Source organism: Corvus brachyrhynchos, unplaced genomic scaffold, assembly GCF_000691975.1.
Source record: "Corvus brachyrhynchos isolate BGI_N302 unplaced genomic scaffold, ASM69197v1 scaffold255, whole genome shotgun sequence".
Taxonomy (NCBI): Eukaryota; Metazoa; Chordata; class Aves; order Passeriformes; family Corvidae; genus Corvus; species Corvus brachyrhynchos.
The window spans coordinates 8004826-8026339 of NW_008238358.1; the positions used below are offsets into that span (position 1 = coordinate 8004826).

The 21514-nt window shown below is 35.5% G+C and overlaps 1 protein-coding gene across 10 annotated transcripts in view; it reads right to left on the bottom strand.

Annotated features, from left to right (window-relative positions):
* Window positions 1-21514, bottom strand: part of B3GALT1 (beta-1,3-galactosyltransferase 1) — a 112846-nt gene that overhangs the window by 51559 nt on the left and 39773 nt on the right. For 7 of the 10 annotated variants that reach the window (XM_017735703.1, XM_017735693.1, XM_017735701.1 and 4 more), the window contains one exon: window positions 2097-2201. The gene's annotated coding sequence lies outside the window, so the exon portion shown is untranslated. Of the gene's footprint in view, window positions 1-1897; window positions 1950-2096; window positions 2202-21514 lie in introns of all 10 variants that reach the window. The other 3 variants (XM_017735702.1, XM_017735695.1, XM_017735697.1) reach the window with 1 other exon arrangement.

Here is a 21514-nt window from a genome sequence, read left to right on the forward strand (position 1 = left end):
GAGTGGCTGGAGGGTTTTCTATTTTGTCCTTTGCCAGCCTCCTTTTGCCGAAAAAGAGTTGCTATTTGCTCTAAGAAACAGCTTGATATGCACTTCTGCGGTGACTGGGTAATATTACTGTCCAAGTACAGCAGCTGAGGTACCCTTTGAAACTGAGAAGGCCTAACACTCACCTTGGCAGGATTGACTCAGCATATTTGAAATTTCAACTTTGCTGCTGGCCCCTATATTGTGTCAGTTTTGGGGTTTGAAATTTAGCCTTGGATCAAACTCGTTTCTGAAGTTATATTTATAACAAAAGCGGGAGAATAAAGTTATATTAAAAGAAAACTTACATAAAATTCCTGAGAAGGAATGGATTAGGTTGCTAAGGACTCCCCAAGCCCCTGGTTTTTCAATTATGAATAAGAAAGCAATATGAGCAGTAGCTGACTTGCTGATCTCTTTCTTCACTTAGAAGTCAGAGCTCAGGCATTAATTCAGAGGATTGAATGCTTTTTTTTCACTAGAGCCTTTACAGTTCTGCCATTCACAGTTAATATTGATACTCTGCAGGGCAGGAAATATTACTGGAGAAAGAATGCATCAAGGCTGATGATGCTTTTAATGGAATTAGTAGAAGTTTAACCATTTCTTGTAAAAGGAGGAAGGTTAGACCAAAAAAGATCTATGTGTTAAATATGAATCTGTACGATACAGATTTACTCACACCATTTTGAGTATATTTTAAAATGATTGCCTCTTATTTTCTAGGGCATTGTCTTGATTTCAGTCTCTCTGTAATTAGTTTCTATTTATGGAACAGATCAAGATAAGTAGTTTGCAGATGTCTAAAAGATACATGTTTTTGCATGTAAGAGTTTTCTTGCTTTATCCTTATGCAAATGCTTAATTATGAATGGTTTTTAAAGGGCCACAGGAGGTATACAGACTTTTTTTTTTTTTTTTTCTGTATGGTTAATACCAGCAGTTTGGTTTTTTGCTTTCGTTTGTAAGTTCTTCAAACTCTGTCATAGAAAGGAAAAAATGGCTTTTATGTATTTAAATACGCATAAAGATTAAAAGAATTGCAATCCTCATTTTTTAGTCACCTACATCATGATAATGGATCTGCAATATGAAAGTTCTGTTTTACAAAGTGTTACTACCAGGATTTGTTTCTATTTTTCATGCTGGAAAAAAATTTCCAACCTAAATTCTTATTACATATTTTTAAGTTTCCTTATGTTATAAACACTTCTGTATCTCAAGGGGTAAAGTAGTTTATTGTTTTTGACTCAATACAATTCTTTCAGGCAGCTATGCTACTGAATTTTTAGTAAAATAATGTGTGTAATTAAAAAAAAAAAAGATAAATAGACTTGCTATCACCCTGATCACAAAGTTGTGTCTAAATGCATGTTCTTGTGCACTGTGTTTTGTATGCTAGTCTTGAATATTCTATTCTGTATAAATTCAGTATCAGTTAAAAGACCTTTGTAGTGCAAATAAAATGTAACTATTCCATTTTAATGTGATGCCAATAATGAAGTGGTAAATACATAAACCAAAGCATTTAAGGCATGTAGGTATTCAAAGTACCACATTAGTGTAGAAATGAAAGACAACATGAACACTGAGATATTTAAAGTGTGAGCCCTTTTAGAGAGCAACAGCAACCACCCTCCTCGACCTTCGATTGACCTCATGCACCACATTGCCTTAAAGATGGGATAATAATGGAAATATCCTTTATTTATAGTATCCTGTAGAAAAAATGGGTTTTAGCATTAGCTTTTGTAATTGTGGTATTCAAAATTTCTCAATAAATTCATTTCAGCCTTTATATTGTATCTTCCATTTTGGATTGTAAGGAGAGAGTGCTTTCTTAGGTTTTCTTTTCCTGTTAAACACTTACATTTAGTGTAAAGAGTGAAATCCAAATCTTTAATCATTAACAGGCCAAAGAACTGTTGAAGAATAAAAAAAGTCAGTCAACACAGTTTAATAAAAGCTACATAATCAAATGAAATTATATATTAGTGTTCATTTATACTGTTGTATTATCTATAAAGATCTAACCCATCTATAAATCATAGAGTTATGTAGGTACTTACCATTTTAAAAGCAGCATCAAGTGGAATTGGTGAAAAATCCCCACGGTGTAATCAATAATTGTTTAAAATGATGAGCCTTTATGGTAATATTTTCAAGTGCACCATCTGAAATCACAGGAAATTTACCAATAGTTGTGTATTTTGTTGGAAAAAACATTGCTCTGATATTTATTAACCATAAAATCCATGTCTGTTGCCTTCTACAGAGTACAAGGAGAGCGATTTATTTTGAAAATGTCTTTTAGCTGGGTAACTAGGTAACTTACACTGTGCTGCATGAAAGAGTTTGGACTGCATTTTGTGAAGCTGAATTCCAGTGCAATGAGTGAAGGAAGCAGATGGAATAAGAGGAGGACAGATGGGTATCAAAAAAACTACAGCTGCCATTTTCAGTACCTGTGCATTAACTGCCATAAATCAATTTATTTTCATTTACTGAAACAGGAAAATCATAGATTGTTAAGCCAAAGCACTACAGGTCCCAGAACCACTGTGTGTTGAAAGCATCTGTTTGTAGTAGTTAATAAGGGTCCTAAATGAGTGACATCTGAGAAAAATTTCTGTGGATAAGAAAGTCATTCCCAGTCCAGTCATTTCATTCTGCCAGGGCGATTTAAACATCTCTCATCCCGTAGGGGGAAGATTAGTTGGTTATTAGTTGCTATGTTGGACACCTTTAATGTTTTCCATGTAGACAAGAGGTGGCCTACTGCAGTGAGTGCTAAGGGACTGCTCTGCCACAAGGCTTCAAGCAGCCTGGGAAGGAGCTGAACCTACAGAGCCCAGAAAAAAGGCTGAGAGTGCAGGAGGCCACTTTCTCCTGCAGCAGCTTTGAATTGCAAGACATGAAATGGTGGTTTAGAAAAGCAAAACGTTTTTACTATATTATATATTGATACACCAGTAGTCCTTGTTTGCTGCATGGTGCAGCTGCTCTTTTACATACTTGACCTTGACCTAATTTGATCATCCCTGTGGTTAAACAGGAAGTTCAGTTGAGAGCCAAATAATTTCTCTCTACCCCTCACCCCACCAGTTACTGCTAGCTTGTCGCTGATACTGTTGAATTTTTATATGAACACCTGTCCATTAGAAATTGGATGGTGTCCATCCAGACAATTTACATTTATTTTAGAATGTCTTACAATTAGCGGACTCAGAAAATTGTAAAATGCAAATAGAAATCACCCTTGTATTAGAAATACATGAGAAATGAAGAAATACAGGTCAGAATGTGTAATTGCTCTCTTTCTTGTTGAATTTATATCAAGGAGTTTTATGCCTAGAGGCACTGAATGAAATTGGTATTATATTTTGGTGCAACAAAGGCAGAAATCTGAAAAAGTCTGTAAATAGATAACTTGGAATTAGTTTTCTGTCATATTTTTATCACACTTCCTTTTGAATTTTCCTGTGAATAGTTTGAATTAAAAATTCACATTTTAAAAAAATCTGCCAATTTTCTAATTAAAAAAAAATAGGGGCTCGAATGATTACTTTTTATAATAAAATGTAACTGAAATATGGTGGTTTGTGATCATATGTAAAAAGATTGGTCAGGCTTTGCCCATCAATCTATTTAATGCAATTTAGAGATTAATGTGGTAAACCCTGAAGTTTTTACCTTTGTTACCTGTTTGTAGATTACCTTCCCAATATTGCCTTATTCAAGGTGAGCATTGTAGGGCCAGCTGTTATCCATGATGAGAGGCTTGGCTACACTCTTCAGCCATCAACAAATCCTGTTCAAAATGCATCTTCTCCCCCCATTAAGCAAATCTCTGTTGGATTGGGATGTAGCCTACGAGCTGGGCAAATAATTCAGAAGGAGTGTGGTGGGATAAATAGGATGCAAGATGGTTTGCCTTGGTTTCATAACTCATCGCTCACTTTCCAGTCTGAGTTTTGAATAAAATAAGTGTGAAGTATTTCCTTTAAGCAGGTAGGAGATAAACTGTAAACTACACACCATTCTTAAGCTATTGATCCAAAAGAGACAGTTTAAAATCTTGACTAGGGTCAAAAGAGTGAGAAACTATTTCTGATTTTTGTAATTTAAAGACAGAAAGGAATTACAATTTATTAATTCTAGAAGCATAGAATTGCTTTACAGTTAAACTCAGACTTGAATTTATGATTTACTGCTATAATACTTTTGAAAACAAACATCCTTGCAGAACACGCAGTAGTGACTATTCAATCCCTATTAGATGTAATGGCCACTAATGAGTCTGCCCTAACAGATAACCCTTCAGCCCCTTGAAATCTGACAGTGCGTAGTGTCAGAAGCATCTTGATAACCAGTATAGAAGAGCAGTGTAATTATTTTGGTGTATATAAGTTAGACTCGAAGAATCCTGGGAAAGGGAAAAGGCTGTGCTGCTGTCAATACTTCTCATCAGTAAGTTTAAGTGATGTGCAATTTCATTTATGTATTTGATTTGTATTCAGCCCGGGCTGAGATTGCCTTTTCTCAAACTGCCTGATCATTTTTAATTCCCTGGAGGGAATGCTTTTAGAAGAGACAGCAATCTTGCACAATGCTCTTGCTGATGACAAAGCGTGGGGCTTCTTGCCCTGACATATAGACAGTAAGAATGTGTATGCACTGCAGAGAAGAGGGCTCTTTGTTAAAGACCTCCTGGCAGACCTCAGCTACCATGTGCTGAAGACTGTTACCCAAGGATTAAGGCAAATCTAAGTTGCAGCAAAGAGGAAAACTCTCTAAAGTGGTCAAAACTCAAGTACTTGATCTTGTTTCTACCCACAATGAAAGATGATGTGCTGGTTTAAGTGTTTCCTGGAGCTCCCAACCCTGGGGGTTTGGTTACGCTGTTCGGCTCATGCACTTCAGCTTATTAAGGTAATGCAAGGTGGCGCTGAAACAGCTGTGGGGCACACGTGGCAAATGAAAGGTCATAATCTTCTTACAAGTACAGATGGGAATAAATGCCCAGTATTCACTGGTTTTGGGGCATCTGTCAAGAGTTGAGTGTCCAGCAAAATTACCATATAAGGAATTACTCTTCCTAAAGAGTTTCTTCCCGTGTTTTTGTCAGGCATCCAATCATTTGTAGTCAAGCTGAGCTTCATCAGGTAATCCAGCAGTTGAAACAAATGTATTCTGTTCACCATGTGTATGCAATATGTATGAATTAGTGTAAGGGACTTGTAAGTAAGTTAACTGAACAGAAGATTCATTTCTGCATATGGAATTAGAATTTTATGTTTAAACTGTAGGTATTACATTTTGAGATAATGATAAACCTTTCAAATAAGTTACTTTAGTCTGGTTCTACTTTGTTATTTCACTGTTAAGTAAAAATTGAAGTTCAATGTATTTGTTGGTGATAACACCATTTCTGTTATATCTTTGACGTTCTCACTATTCTTAGTTACTTATTCCAAAATATTAAAAAAAAAAAAAAAATCAAGGCACTGGGCAAGCACTTTTTCTCCTTTCACTGATTGTTCCTGTTGAGATTATTGAGATTGAAACTTCTTTATGAGGGGAAACATGGAGGTATAAAGGCTTGAGGCAAATGTAAAAATTTTTAAATCATGGTCAAAGCTAGTTTAGATCACTGGGCATGGGCTTGAGTGAATGTAGGGATAAGCTGAGAGGAGGTGGTTAGGTCCATACAATGAAAAATAAACTTTGATGAACAGGAATATGATGAAGAAAAATGTAAATGAAGGTATAAAGAAACTTAGTCTGAAGACAGAACAATGATTATTATAGATAGCATAGCAAAAAACCAAGGGAACACATAGGAAAAAAAAAAAAATTCAAGTGGAAAAGGGTTGAGGGGTTTTCTGAAGATTAACACCTGTCTGACTTCTTTTGTTCCAGAGTCTGATTCCATGATCCCCCATACTTTTTAAAAAATTTCTCACTAAATAGTCACATGAAAAAATCACAGCAATTAATCAGAAAACATGGAATGTAAAGCTTTTTGTGTGAAGAGACGGAATGTAGGGACAGTATCCAGAAAGATTTCCAGAACACTGAAGAAGAAATAGGATGGAGAGTCTGAAGATACTTTTCTGAATATTTAGCTCTAACAGTCAAGTGTTAATAATTTAGAGTGATAGAAATAGGAATCAAAGTACCTAGTTGTCTTTAGATGGTTAGTAAAGGACCACCTGTGAATGAAATAATTTTTAAAATATCCAGTTCTGAATATCTGGCAATATTTTTTTCTGCCTTTAGACAACTATTTTAGCAGAATAATAACTCGTGTTTTTTTCCCTTGGATACTTTAAAAATGTATGTATTTCCTACAATTACAAAATTTCCTACAAATACAAAATACTGGGTACAGACACAAATAGGAAAATGTTAAGCAAAGAAGCTTTGTAAGGAACCTGATTTTCTGATGATGAATGTTCTGCAGAATGGCTATCATGATGCATCCTCCTTCTTAGCAATAGGAGAGGGATGTGTAACTAAATATCTCATCAGAACGATGTAGATGATGTTTAAGGCACATTCATTTTCCCCAGCCCTTTTCTCCCCCCAGACATGTAGCTTGCTAAAGAATTTATCACTGCAAAGGATGATGCCTAATGTATGACATATTTAGTGTTAGCTGTCTTTCACAGATATTTGGGTGACTTTATTCCCTTGACTCCATCTAAAAGGAAAGGTGGAAGATCATATGCCATTGTGTGTCCTTGCATTGGAAAGCAGGTGTTCCAAAGCTTTATTTTTGCCATGCATTTACTCAAGCCAGAGTAGTTCAGTAAGCTTCAGCAGTAATATTTTTATGCAAGCATAAAACAGTTCTGAGCACTGTCTTAATTGCTATAATTACAGCTAAGGACTGATGAACTGTTGATGAAGAACTAAAAACCAGTGGCTATGCTTAAAACTTTTAGAATGAAATGCTTTGTTGTTTCTACTTTCTGTAGATGTTTCTGTAGACCTAGAATTGCATCGCAAGTGTTTGTTCTGATAGTATTTCCATTTGGAAATGTCATGTATTTCAGGAGAAATTTTATTCCTAGAAGATCTTGAATTGCAGCCTTTTTATTTTCCTTGCAAAGCTGAATGGAATTCTAAATATACCTCATTCTAAAGTTTAAACCTTTTTTTTTAAAGCTTCTATTAAAATATGGACTCAGAGTTAGGAAAAAACCCCAACACCTTAAGTTAATCTAAACTAATCTAATACAGTATTGTGTGTGTGTCTTTACATGACAATGTAAGTCTAATAAATCCAACTATAAATATCCATTTCTTTTGTAGGGACTGTTAACGTATTGTAAGTAGGGCATCTGTATGCTGTCTGAGATGAAGTGGCTGCTTCTTCATTGAGTAGCAGCAGCAGCAGCAGAATTTTGACTGCTTTTTAAATAGGTGTTCATTGCAAAGTTCATGCCATCCTCACTAAACTAAAGCTCTTCTGTGTTTGGATGAAATAACGACCAAGGTCTAGTCCTGCAGCCTACAATTATTTGAGTTATTTTTTTTTTGTGCTGAAGTCAGCAAAAATTTATCGTGTCAGGAGCTCAGAACTGGCTTTTTGTGTTTTTTGAGCACTGTAATTCCATGGCAGCTTGACTTACAATTATGTTCCTGACATCTTGCTAAGTTTCTATCTGTTTTATATGCAGTGACAAAGGCCGAGTATATTTTAAACAGAGATTTATCATAATATTTTACAGTCTCATTAAGACTTTTGGCCAGTCTGATCTACAGTTTCATCTTTTTTTAATGCATTTCCATTTTCTCTGTATTGCCTACACATACTGAATTTAGAGGAGACTACTTCATGAAGTGTCTGCTTTTGTTACAGTCATTTTACACTTTCATCATTATTGCATGAGATTTGTATTGAGTATATAATTTAGCTTGCTTCTTGCTCTGTGTTCAATCAAAACATGAATTTTCTGCCATAACACTTTCATAAAAAGAAAAAAAAAAAGCACTTAAACAGGATACGGGTGTTTCAGCATGGTGTGCCAATGTGAAATGTCATACTTGTGTATGCAGGTTTGAACCCCCTGGAGCTTGGCAGTGTCTTAAATTTCTTAAGGCTGATGAGTATTTTGTTGTTTATGTGAAGGGTTTCAGGACTTCTGCTGCAGTTCATAACACAAAAGCTTCTGGCACTGTTAAGACCCTTTTTGTGTTGGCTGGAAGTCCCAAGGCAGAACAGGCAGGGAGTCAAAATAGCTGCAACAGACGTGAAATCCTGGCTACACTGACTTCAGTGGGAGTTTTGCCATAGATGACAGCGGGCCAAAGCTTTAATCCAGAAGTAGTCTTCCCTTGTTGATAATCCTAGTGTGTGCCCTAGGGAAGCTTTTGCTTCATTGCTGCCACCCAGACTGTGTTTGTTTGTGCAGAGAAGATGTAAGTCTCTTATGGTCTCTCACGCTGTGCCTTTCATAAGTACAGCACTTCTGGGAATGAAATTGGGACAGAGGAGAAAGAAAACCCTAAGTGTGCACACATGCTGTCTTATTGCTTATGTCCTGAGTCATTCCCAGGACCATGGATCAAGCACTCTGACCTGAGCAAGATTAGCTTCTTGAGACTGCAGAGGAGGGAGTCATCAGTGACTGCAGCCAGTGCATCTCCCAGTCCCTGCTTCTGCATTTGCAGATTATCCCTTCAGTGACAGACTTGTGAAGCAACAGTAGATTCATTAATTCAGTCCATTCATTAATTCAGTCCTTCTTAGCCCATGCAGACCGAGTTATCCATGTAAATGTGATCTAGTGAGCTATTGTCAGATGCCTCATAAATTTTTATGTTAAATGACAGCAGCAAATGGGAAGTGTTTGACACTTTTTTAGTTATGTGGAAGGTGTGTGGTGCGGAGTATTAGAATTTGCATTTAATCAGTGCTGATTGAAAGAGGAAATGGTCTCCAGTTGTGCCAGGGGAGGTTTAGATTGGATATCAGGAAAAATTTCTTCATCAAAAGGGTTATCAAGCACTGGAACAGGCTGCCCATTGAAGTGGCTGAGTCACCATCTGTGGATGTATGTAAAATATGTAGATGTGGCACTTAAGGTTTAGTGGTGGACTTGGCAGTGATAGCTTGATGGTTAGACTTGATGATCTTAAAGTATTTTTTTTTTTTATGATTCTGTAAGAAGAAAAACAGGTAAAAATAACTCCTTGTCCTTTGGGAAAATATGTTATATTATTTCTGTCAGGTGAAAGTGTTCCCATTAGAAATATTCTCAAATTTTCTGTTTTCCAAGAGTATTTATTCTCTTATGCATCCCGTCTAAAACATCATTTTGCTACTTTGTGAAATAGAGACTTTCAAAATTCAGAATCATTTAGATTTGTAAATAATGCTCATCCTATCAAGTACAAAAAGAATAAACCATTACTGCTTCACAGTGCTGGAAGTACAAATAATCTCTGCTATGTGTTACTGTCATAAGTCTTCATTAAAAAAAAAATTAGAAAAGTAATTAAAACCATTTTGGGAAGTTTTTGAAGAGTTAGTGTTTGCTGCCTGTCTCTATATATCAAATGTATGAAAAGAAATTGCTGTTGCTGCTTCCGTGGTACCAGAAATTAAATTCAAAACTTGTTTACACAGCTGACAGTTATTCATTTCATTTGAAGGTGGAAACTCAGTATTTTTATCTGTAATGAACTGAGAAGGCTCGTTAACTTCAAAGCATTGCTACAGTGGTCTATCCCATATGAATGAGAATTTATAGGCACAATACATGTATCCATTATGCTTATACAAACCTTGTGCTAATTTTACAAAAAAACCCCAAAATAAACAAGTAATTTCGCTAGAATTAACTTCACAGAAAATTACCACATTCATTCTCTTACTTCAGTCTTCACAGAACTTACTTCCTTTCTACAAAGATCATAGGTGGTGGCAACCCAAAGAGCACTTGCATGTTAGGTAATCATAATTTTTGGGTCTGAATATGAGATATTGCCCTAGCTGAGCATTATTTTAGATTTAGACCTCAATCAGTCTGTTCAACTGCTCTTGAACCTTTGAATCCTTACAACATTCAATTCCTTAGTAGAACTCAAGTATTAATGAAGTAAATAAAATAGTCATGCATCATCCAGAACAATTAAGTGTGTACAAACACGAAAGATCTATTCTGAGATAATGTTTGTGGATTCTGATACCTTTAAGGTGTATTTTGGGAGCAGAAATTAACTGGTGCTTCAAGAAGTTCTGTTTGTGTTTTATCTTTTCTCTAGTTTATAGAAAAGGTTGGTCTTTGAGACAACATCTTTTCAGGAAATAATTTTTTCTTAGGGTATTAGATCTCTTATTCAAATAGGTCTGTGTGTGGCTTTTGCTATTATGTGTTTTCTAGTCTTGCACTTCTTTTTTCCCCTAAGACTTATCTGCTTATCACTAATTCCTGTTTGAACACCTTACATTGTATAATGATACTTTGAATCTCATTAGCAAGACACTGGATATTTCTTCAGAATAATTCATATAATTCATTGCATTTTTATTGTGATAACCAGAGGATAAACCAGTTCCTATTCCACAATAATTTAACTCATTCTACTACTCTCTATATGCCAATTCTGATTTCACATGTCTACTCCTTGAGCTATCTGCATCAATTTAATTTTTATATGACAAAGCACTGTACACTTCTATGCAGGTCTATAAATAAAAAGCAATAAGCTGACATCTTTCACCTGCATCAAATGTATTTCATACCCTTTTTTTCTGATATACTTGCTATTAAACTTCTGTCTCTTTATATCTATTGCCTGTCTGTATTTCCCCTGTCCCTCTGCCCCTTTTCTGTCAACTGACAGAATTTTCAGCTGCAGATGAAGTGTAATACCTCATCTAGCTCTGTGCTAATGGGTTCACAGGCATTGCAGACAATTTTTCTGCTATGGTATATAAAATAAACTGTCGACAGCCACATATTTGCTTTCACACATATAAAGTACTGCTTCTTTCAAGCAAGATGTCTATATATAGGGAGAAAGTTGAGGATCTCACTAAAATCTGTCTCTGAAATGAAGACCAGGCTAAAACCACAGAAAATAATGATGGGCTGAGAACACTGTCAACTCAAAGCTCTCAATGACCTAATCAGGCCGCTTAACTACATAGCAGTATCTAAGATATTTTAAGTGTTCATGTTATACTTGTGCATGGAAATTGTCCTATATTTATAAAATTCAGATGGATATTCATGTAGTCTTTTTTTCAATGCTCAGCTACAGATGTCACCTGCATGTAACTGGTCTTCCAGGATTGAAGACTGGTGTCAGGCTGACTGATAGCTGCCTACCCATCAGACATGGGAGCAAATTGCACTCATTGCGACACTCAGCAGGTTGCTTTTGTTTTACTCACACTGCATGTTACTGTACCTTGTCCTTGTGGCTTGCTTATTATCCCTGATTCCGGCTCTTACTCCTAGAGCTCCCCCTTGCAGTGCAATCCCACTCAGGGTTTTGCTCACTTAGCTCCCTTACTGGCAATACTCCTATTTCTCACACTCTAGCGTTCCAGGATTTGTCCAGTTCTTGACTTAGGAACATCCTAACTAGATTTCTCATCTATTAAACAAAACAGGAAGTTGAGCAGAGACTTTGATGAAATTTCTGTATAAGTAATTTAACACTTTCTTCACATTATTGTTGTATACTGTTCTGTCAATCCCTGTTAATGGTGTTTACTCATTCAGGTTTTTTATAACTTTAGGTATTTTGGCCTTAAAAATATAATCTCTAAGCCCTGTAACACCTAAAAGTGCGCTTTTAATTTACAACCAAAAGAGATTAAGACTTGCTCGTATACATGTTTAATTGAAGGATCTGTAAACCTAAGACAAATAACCTTGTAAATAGTGTGAGATTTTTAAGAATCACAAATTATGGTGACAATATGGTCTGTTACACCAAAAAAGTGACAGGATTTATAAATCCAAGGGAAGAGTTTCAGAGAAGTAAGAGAAAGAAGTACATACTTTGGGTGTCAGCAGAAATAGCTGATGCATTTCAGTTTGAATTTTATTCTCATTTAGCAAGCTATATAAGTAAAGATGTGTCTCTGGGTTGTTTTAAAATGTAAATGTGTCAACATTAAAAATAGATTATATAATATGAGCAGATGGAGGAAAAGACAACAAACAAATTCTCAATGCTGAGGTAAATCAACATGCCCTGAAGTGGTAACAATCAGATCTTTAGGGGTACTAGATCGCTTCTTGTGTATTTGTCCTTTTTTATTTCCTTTTTCAGAAGTTAGGCAAAATCCTATTAAGTTGGAGGCAAGAAGAGCTCAACTGCAGAATCACTTTTTAATTGCAAACATCATTGTGGCTGTTTTGGATATCAATTGAACTGATGGCATTCTTCAATACTACGAAAGGAGGCAATAACACTTTGCAATAACTTTGCAATATTGCAAAGCCTGGCAGCATATAGTATATTGTATAGTATCAGTATGGATGCAGTGCTCAGGTTTATCCTTAGAAATATATATCTGGAGGTTCTGATTCTTTAGATTTATCTGTGATACTAGGGTCTCATGGGCACTACCACACGAGCTTCTAGTCTGTGGAACTGAAATGTGAGATCATAATCTAAACAAAGAGAAAACACAAAACATAACTCAGTTTAGGGCTTTCTTTTGCTTCAATACTTTGATGACTAAGTCTTTGTATGTGTGTGTTTATGAGATCTAGTATTTGCTGTAGGCTTGTTTTGTGTAACAGCATGCTGTATCACTAATTATTATTCTTAGTGGGTTTTTCCCTTCCTATTTTTTGGAAGCTGTTTGAATGCCAAATAGTAGCAATCATCTGTCAAATAATAGATAGGAATCTGGGATTGTAATTAAATGTAGCTAAAGTACATGCACTTAAATACTAATTAAACCCACTGACTCTGAGGTCATAATCTTGAGTGATTATACCAGGCTCCAATCATGAACAGATCTTGTCAATATAAGATTTTTTTTTTCCTATTTTTTTTCTTGCATAGAAAATAACTGAGTCGCTCTCATTCAAAAGAGAATGCCTGTCTCAAAATTCTTACAGCATAAACAAAGCCTTTTGAAGGATTTGATCTTCCACCATTGGAATGCTATTCCAAATTGTTCTTGTGTTAGTTTGCAAAGTGTTTCATTAGTTTTGTGAGGATTTTTGTAATAACAGTAGGTTAGATCTAATACAGGAAACAAGGCTATATTTACAGTTCCCAGAACTTCTCATTGGAACAGTTTTCATTCTGTTGCTAGGAGCTTAGCCAAACTTTTAAAGTATTTGGGCTGAAATGTGTTGTATTATGATACTGACTTTAATTATGTGAGAACACTATTTTTCTCCAACTCTTTCCTTGCCTGCCTCATTCAGGTCACAAGATGGATAGTACTCATTTAACAGACAGTTTGCAAATATGTCATTTAAAGATGTGCTTCATTCAGTGTGTGGCCCCCTGGCTCACTGCAGCATTCAAATCTTTCTCTGAATATGACACTATCGATTTCCTCGTAAGACTGATGGGTTCCATCAAAACTACAAATGTTAGTGTCTCCCTTTTATAATACTCTTGTGAAATTAGTGTTTATTATTATTTCTGTTTTACAGCATGGAACTATGACACAATAATATATCCTCAAAGCAAAGACCAGTTTGTGTGACTAATGCAGAATAATCATTGCCTTCTTTCTCAAAGAACACAATTTTTAACATTTGTCCAGAGCTGGAGTTTTTAATAGTAGCAAGTCAAGTCACTTAACTTGTACTTATGAATTCTTAAAACTTCTGCAAACCTAAGCCTTTGTGTGCCAGACTGTGTGCTCAGAATACACAGCAGTTTTGACTGCACCAGTGTGCTTGGGTTCATGCAGGAAGCAGTGGCAGAATTTAAGCCAATTCAGTTCTCTGCTCTACTTTCTTTAGCATAAGACCTAGACCTTCTTTCATTCTGTAGCAAAGGAAAGTGGGATTACAAACATCAAGGTCATTCTCTACACAGCTGGCTTTCATCCTCTGAGTCGAGTTGAGTAAATGTCCCCACACTAAGGGTAAAGGAAGTCTCCCCTTTTCACGTGACACAGTGCTATAATCAGTCGTTTATTACAGCTAAATAAGATGGTGTTAGCAAAAACAAGTCAGCAAATCATACTGAACTGCACCCTGAAGCAGCTGTTTTACTAACAGTGTCTTTCAAACTATCATTCAGAATTTCTGCTATTTTTCAATTTTATGCAACTACTTAGTTTTATGAAACTTGGTGGTTTTGTTTTGTATTTATCCTTCGTCAGTTTTTGTATTAACATAACCATACCCTTCATAAATCATAGAATCATAGAATAGTTTGGGTTAAAATGGACCTGTAGTTTTAACCCCCCTCTATATATACGTAGATTAAAACCATTAAAAGTAAGCCTCCTTGCACATTTAGATAAACCCATTACCGAAGGTGAAAGAGAGGGAGAACCCTAATTACTCTTTCTCAGTAACAATTTTCATGAGACTGCCTGAAGACTCTAATCAAATGGAGAGATTTTGTCCTGCTGAGCAGCTGTCAGTACAAAGGTTCTAAACTAATATTAAATGCCTTTCAGCAAAATATTGTGTACATCTGAATAAGAATTTTTATTTTCTGTACAATATTGTAATAAGAAGTATTTCTCTAGAAGTAATCTTCCATCAGCTGTGCTTGGAATTATTAAGTAGATTGCCAAAAGGAAAAAGAAAACATTTAGACAATGTAGTGTTGCAAGGTGACACACAATTATAGACATGCAGCGGTGTTAGCCAGTTAGATGTAATTAAGTTTTTTTAACTTCATTTAACATTAACTGCTTTAATGTTCAGGAAAGAAGACTGAAAAATTAAAAACATATAACTGGTTACAAAACTATTTTTATAACCCCAAGGAAAAATAACTCTGTCCTGGAAGATGAAAGTTCCAAATGTCTGGGATTCCTAATAAATAAAATACAATTCTTCTTTCTTCCAGTGAAGTATGCACATTAATTCTGTGTGTATTATTTGCTAGCAATTGGAAGTAAGCTTGGTAGAATTTTCTTTCTATAATCAGTGTCACTTATGTACATCTCTGTGGCAGTGCTATTGCAGGCTTACTAAAAGGTTTTTGAAGAACTGCTGACAGATACAGATTGTCCTGATGAACCTATCCTGGCAACACGCATAAAAACACACCTCAAGGAGGTTCAAATCACTGGACCACTGGAATTTATTTCAAAAGTAGCAGTTTTCACAGCTAACTCCTGTATTTCTAAAGGGAACCATAAATAGGACCAAAGGGAAGAATCACAGGATATGTATTTAGCTTTCAGTACTTCGTCTCCACTGCTTAATGACATGAACTGGTCAGCAAGGGCACCTTAAGAAGTTTGAGCTAATAGGCCATCAGGTACCTATAGTGTATAATGTATTTGGAAAGGAGATGTAAGCTCTGACATCTTGTGACCAAATATCTGTATTTGTACTAGAAATCCATTTTGGTTATTTTTCTTTTAGTTTAAAGGGCAACCGTATTAAAGTAATTTAAGCATTTTTCTTGATCTTACACAGACACTCACTAAAGCTTTTTTTTTGCTTAAATAGTGAAAGTGAAGTGTTTCTTCATGGCATCTTGGAAATTCATTGCAGGATTCACTGGAATTCACAGTGTCTTAAAAAACGTGGTAGGAACATTAAACCCAATGACAGCACAATTTAAAGTGAAGTTGCTGTGGTGGTACCTTGCTATGGCTCAGGAGCTGACATCAAAATGAAGACACCTATGTTAGAAAAGAAGCTTCCTTAATGAGGCTGTAAAAATTTTGAATTTTCAGAAATTGCAGCAAAGGGCATGGAATAGTTTATAATGTAGCTTTCACTAGCAGCCTGTAGTTTCTTAACTGTGGCTAGCCCAATGACATGAAATGTATTCCAGTTCCCTCTGGGAATGCCTTGTGTGCTATTGTCTGAGGCTTCATCCACACCAAGCTAACACATAAGAAAGGGAAAATCTCAGCTCCTAAGATGAGAAGGAAGGAAAGGAAAAAGACCCAAAAATTGTCTACATGCAGTATACCTCTGAAGAGATAATAAAAAATGTAACCAGTGCATAGATTTCCAGCTGGAAAAAAGCATTAACTGTTTGGAGATGTGAAGAGTAATGATCCTAGAATAATTATTCATATTCTTGGGGGAGAGAGAATGGCTACAGAATATGTAAAATGTGTAAAATTAATACAAAAATGTCCCAAAATAGTTTTTGACCAAAAAAAAAAAAAAAAAAAATCCAGCTTTTCCCTCCTGTTTTGTTGGTTTTTTTTTTTTTTCTGGTTAAAATGCATTCTAATTACTGTATTTTTCCACTATTCTGAATCAGTATTGTGCTTCAAGTGCTTTTTCATTGTAAACCACTTTTCCAACTGCACCATTCCCATTTTGTAAACAAGAGTGGCACTAACACAAAGATCAAAGCACACTGGTAAGAGAATGTAACTAGCAATTCCATGAGAAAATGTGAGATCTGTCCTGGAAAGGAAGATATGGCTAAATTGTCTTAGTATCCACTAGTGGAAATGGAGCAAAATTTAGAAAACTTGTTTTTCATTTGTACATTTTTTAAGAGTTGTTTCCCAAAGAGACAAATTCTGAATGATTTCTTTGGAATCCAGTGGAACTATTAATTCTAGAAATTACTGAATTTTGAATCAGATCATCACTAGTATTAATAGTATTACTGCCTTTGAGTTCAGATTAAGTTAACCACTGAGGGGTGAGTCCGTGTCAAATTCATCCCTCTGCAGAAAGGTTTTTGTGAGTATCATTTTAATATTATTTCAGTTCTAATTCTTAATGCTACAGTCCTGAGCAGTAATTTGATGTGTTTTGCTGGGTGGCTGTGTGCAGCTAGGCAAATCTTTTACCCCTCTCAAATTTGTGAAGGAGCTCTGCAACACTACTGCCTTTTAACAGTGGCAGGTCTCTTGTATTCATTGCACATCTCTCAATACCTGGTGTTTACCTTAAAGTTCCAGCTGCTAAATTCAGGTTTTAAAAAAATTCTTGGGTCCTTCAGACTGCAAGAAGGCTGAAGATATGAGCAAATGTATGCAAGAAGGCTGAAGATATGAGCCAAGTCTTAAAAATCTATAATAAATTCAGAAAAACAAAGTGAAAAGGCTTTAAGTTCTTGGCATGTGATGGGAATCTCTACAAACCCTTGGAGGTCAGTTATGTGAAAACTCTGGGGCTCTGGAAGAGGTGTGTGATGTGTGCATTGTACGCTTACATTTTGTATATTTCCCTTTTCCATCATCTTCTTCCCTCTAAAACCCTAGCAGTTTTAGACTCACCCTGCAATGATGTAGCAATTAAACAAATGATTGCCATATTGCTTCAAGCAGTGCTTGGAACACTTGGAAAAACTGGATACAAGGAACATGCAAGAAAAAAAAGGCATCTGCTTTTCTTACTACAGTGTTCCTTATTTTGACTATGAGGAGAAGAATGAGATCTTGTTCCGTCATTTGAGCAGGTCAATAATTGAGATTGTACTTTTATTGGTAGGCTTAGTTGGTCCTGAAGAAAAAATAACCCCTAATATTTGTACAGATTTTAAAATTCATTTATTTCATGCTGTTTGCTTTTTATGGATGTTTTAGCAAAGAAACTTTACAGGAGTGTTCACAGAATAATACAATTTAAGTTCATACTGGAGAGGAGGCTATTTGCAGAATTCATACTGGTTATAAGAATAATGTTCATGCAAACAGTGAACAAAGTCTAATACATGGCTTAATTAGTTTCACAGACTAAATTTTGAGTAATAAACATTCACAATGGGATTGAGCTACAAAAGAGGAACTGTTTGCAGAAATTATTCAGCAAATAGTTGTAATGAATAATAAATATGAGAAAATTGTGATCCACTCATAGACGTTTTATCAGTAAGTAAAAAAGGAAAAAAAATCTCAAGTAAATTATAAATGGCAAGTAAATTATTAATAATTTCCACAAATTTACTGTTGAGCTCATGTGCTGACTTTGGAATCACTCATAGTAGGTATGTGATTTCTTCTCACTGGTTTTGTTATTTTGACATGACAGGTTCTGAGTTCAAAATGCAGATACTGCTCACAAGAGTAATAAACTCTAGTAAATCATAAATCCTAAGCATCATACTGCTCTAAAGGCGTTGATATAAAATAAATGAAAGGCCGTATTTGCCTTCAAACATATAAAAGTGCTGGTTGACTGTGCTGGACTACTTATATATCTGAAGGTAAGCATATCCCCAAGTGTTTGCTGGATCCTGGGTTGGATTGCACACAGGTAGCTGGGACAAACTGCATAGTCACAGCTAGTGAATGAGAAGAGCGTGGCCCAAGTTCTCATTTTTGAAGTGCCACACATAGTGAGGTACCAATTTCTGCTAGTAACAGCTGCATATTTCACTGCGCTTTAACAAGAGGGGTTTACAGCTCCCATTTTCACAGAATCTCACAATAGTTGAGGTTGGAAGGGATCTCTGGAGGCAAACTCAGGGCCACCTAGAGCTGTTTGCCCCTGACCATGTCCAGACTGGTTTTGGCTGTCCTACTTCCAGTGCACTTGGGCTTTCATGCCAAAGGGGTAAATGCTGCTGCTGGATTACCATCCTTGGTGGGTCCCTAACCATCATAAGTGGTTATATCCTACTTACATGCTACTGAGTGAATATGGTGATATTTATTGGTTGAAGGTCATTGCAGGGAAAATGGAACTTTAGCATTATAGGAAGCTTCTTTAGGCTCTCTTGGCTTTTAATTAGTTACCTGTAAATGCAATGAGTACACACCTGTGGCACAATGATTTCCATTGTTTACAAAGTTTTTGTGAGAAATCATTCTGAAAATTAGGAATATATATATTAATATTTATTACACTAAAATACACTTTTAAGCAAAAAGTAGAATTATTCCATTACTCGAGTCACACACTGCACATAAGGAAATAAAAATGATGTTTTTTCCATGACAATATTTATCAGTAGAATTTCTGAAATGTCTTACTGGAATGAACTATCCAGGAATTGGAGTTCTACAAAAATTAATGAATAGTAAAATAACATTCCTTGGGAAATTCACAGGACTTATAGTTTGTGAATCCATTAATTCATCTGTGATTATCAATAACTGGTAGATTTTTGTGCTTTTCTCACATTTTTATATGCAATAAAGCCAAAATGCAGTTTTGAGAGGATATTTCTTCCCACAAGGACATATGCTGGTTTTATAAATGACTGTATTACTTTCAGATCCCAGTTTGTATACCACTGAGAGTAAAATGTGTTATTAACCATACATCTATATCACACATTTAGAGAGAATGATAAATGGTAGTTTACCACATGTCTTTGAGAACTACTTTTTTCTCAACTTCCAGAAGCATTTATTCCATTCCAGTCCCTGAAAAGATTTTTGGAAAGGTTTACTTTCTTATGCTTTTTTTATCTTCCTATTTTTAAGATCGTTTAGATTTCTGGATTAATGTGTACCATTAATGTCTAGGCTTTGGGTTTCATGTCTCTACAGTGTTTAAGAAGAAAATAGCAGTACTATTTGAGATCTTACTGTGCATTCGTACTGCTGCTATGCCTGTGAATGTCATGGTAGGGCTGGATGAATTTGGTGTTTAATAGAAAGGATGCATGTTGTTATTAGTGAAGTAGAATTCTATCGCTGAAAAAACTGTTCCATTATTTTTCATCTCTTGCAATGGACTGTGATCAAAATTCCTTTCTTCTAATGGAAAATCTTGTGCCTGAAAACCTAGTACATGTAATGTTCATTATGAGACTAGGTTCTGAAATATACATAGAATGTGTGAACGGGAAACTGTAAACTCTGCTTTTAAACATGTATGACCAGAAAAAAAAAAAAAGGGCTTCAATTTAATCTATTCCTGGATCCATTCCACTGTTAGTGAGCACGAGAAGCAATCACCTCTTCTGACTGCAACAAAGAATGAGATAAAAGCTTTTCAATTCTGGGTAACAGAAACTGATGTCTAGAGTGCCTGGCAAGTTTTATCTTCTTCTCTACTAATTCCCAAACGGTAACCTTCTCACTGTTGAATTATAACATACCTACACTGAACAGAAAGAAGGTGGATGAACTTTACACCTTTTTTGCCTCAGTCCCCAAATACATCTGTTGGTGGTTTTTCAGAAAATCTTAAGATAACATCTTAAATTTCCAGCACTAATCTTTGCAGTTAGAGAACTGTTTCAATTTATGCTTTGAGACAGTCATCCTTGCTTCTGAAAAAATGGAAGAGTTTACCCACCTTTTCAGATAAAAGTAAGCATTACTTAAGGTGAGGAGTAACACAGTTTCCAATATAGAAGACCAAAATGCCAAGTTATATTGAATTGTAAAGTTATAGAAAAACTGTATGTAATTTTGGATATTGTTTCATTACCTATTACCTATGTTTCTATTATTATGTCTCTGCACATAAGACCCTAATAGCAGGTATTTGCTAAGTGAAATGCTGCTGCTGCTCCCAATGTTATTTAGCTATTTTAGCCAATGAAACTGTAATAATGTGTGTCAATTTTAAGTTTGGAAAAGGTTTCCAGTGGACTAATTCAACTTAAATCTAGCCTGACGGATGATGTGAGAAATCAGTGAAGAACTTCTTTCATTTTGGAAGTATTATACATTAGGCATTTTTAATTGCAAAGTTGTGACATTTCAGTTATTCAGTCTTATGCTTGAACCGCGGTGTGAAGAGATGGTAAATGGAAGACCTGAACGTTTCAGATTGGGCTGGCTAAGTGAGTAAATGTGCTGACAGAAAACCAGGGAAACTTCCTTGTGAGAAGCTGGTTCTCTTAGCTTCCACTGAAGATCTGCTTTTGAATTCTGCTATAATTTTATTGAAATCATTCAGTTCTCTACATAATGGTCTGATTTTGACAAATTGGCAAATTCTCATTAAAATCCCCCAACTTCTGGTGCTCTTTCTCTTTTCTTTCTTTGATACACGGCTATGGGACAGCATGGTCTAGAGGTAGTGCTGCTTTCCACTACCTCTGCTGTAAGCAGGAGTAAATATTTAGGTGGTAGTTGTTTTCATCAGTGCACACCTGACAAGACTTTTTCTTTTTAAACAATTGTCAGAAATACATATTCTTAATATATACTGAAAAGTATAAAATTGCCAGCCAGACAAGGTGTCAATTTGATGAATAATATATGGGATATATTTGACATGTTTTCAAGGTCCCATTAAAAGGAAAAACACTGGACTTCATCGTATATTATATTTACTGTTATGGTTATGTCCTTATATATTTGATCTGATAATTTAATAGCATATATAATGGAAGTTTTTGGGAACATTTTTCATCCTAACATAATCAATTTTCAGTCTAGTTCTTCATGAATGGCTGCATTAGATTCCTG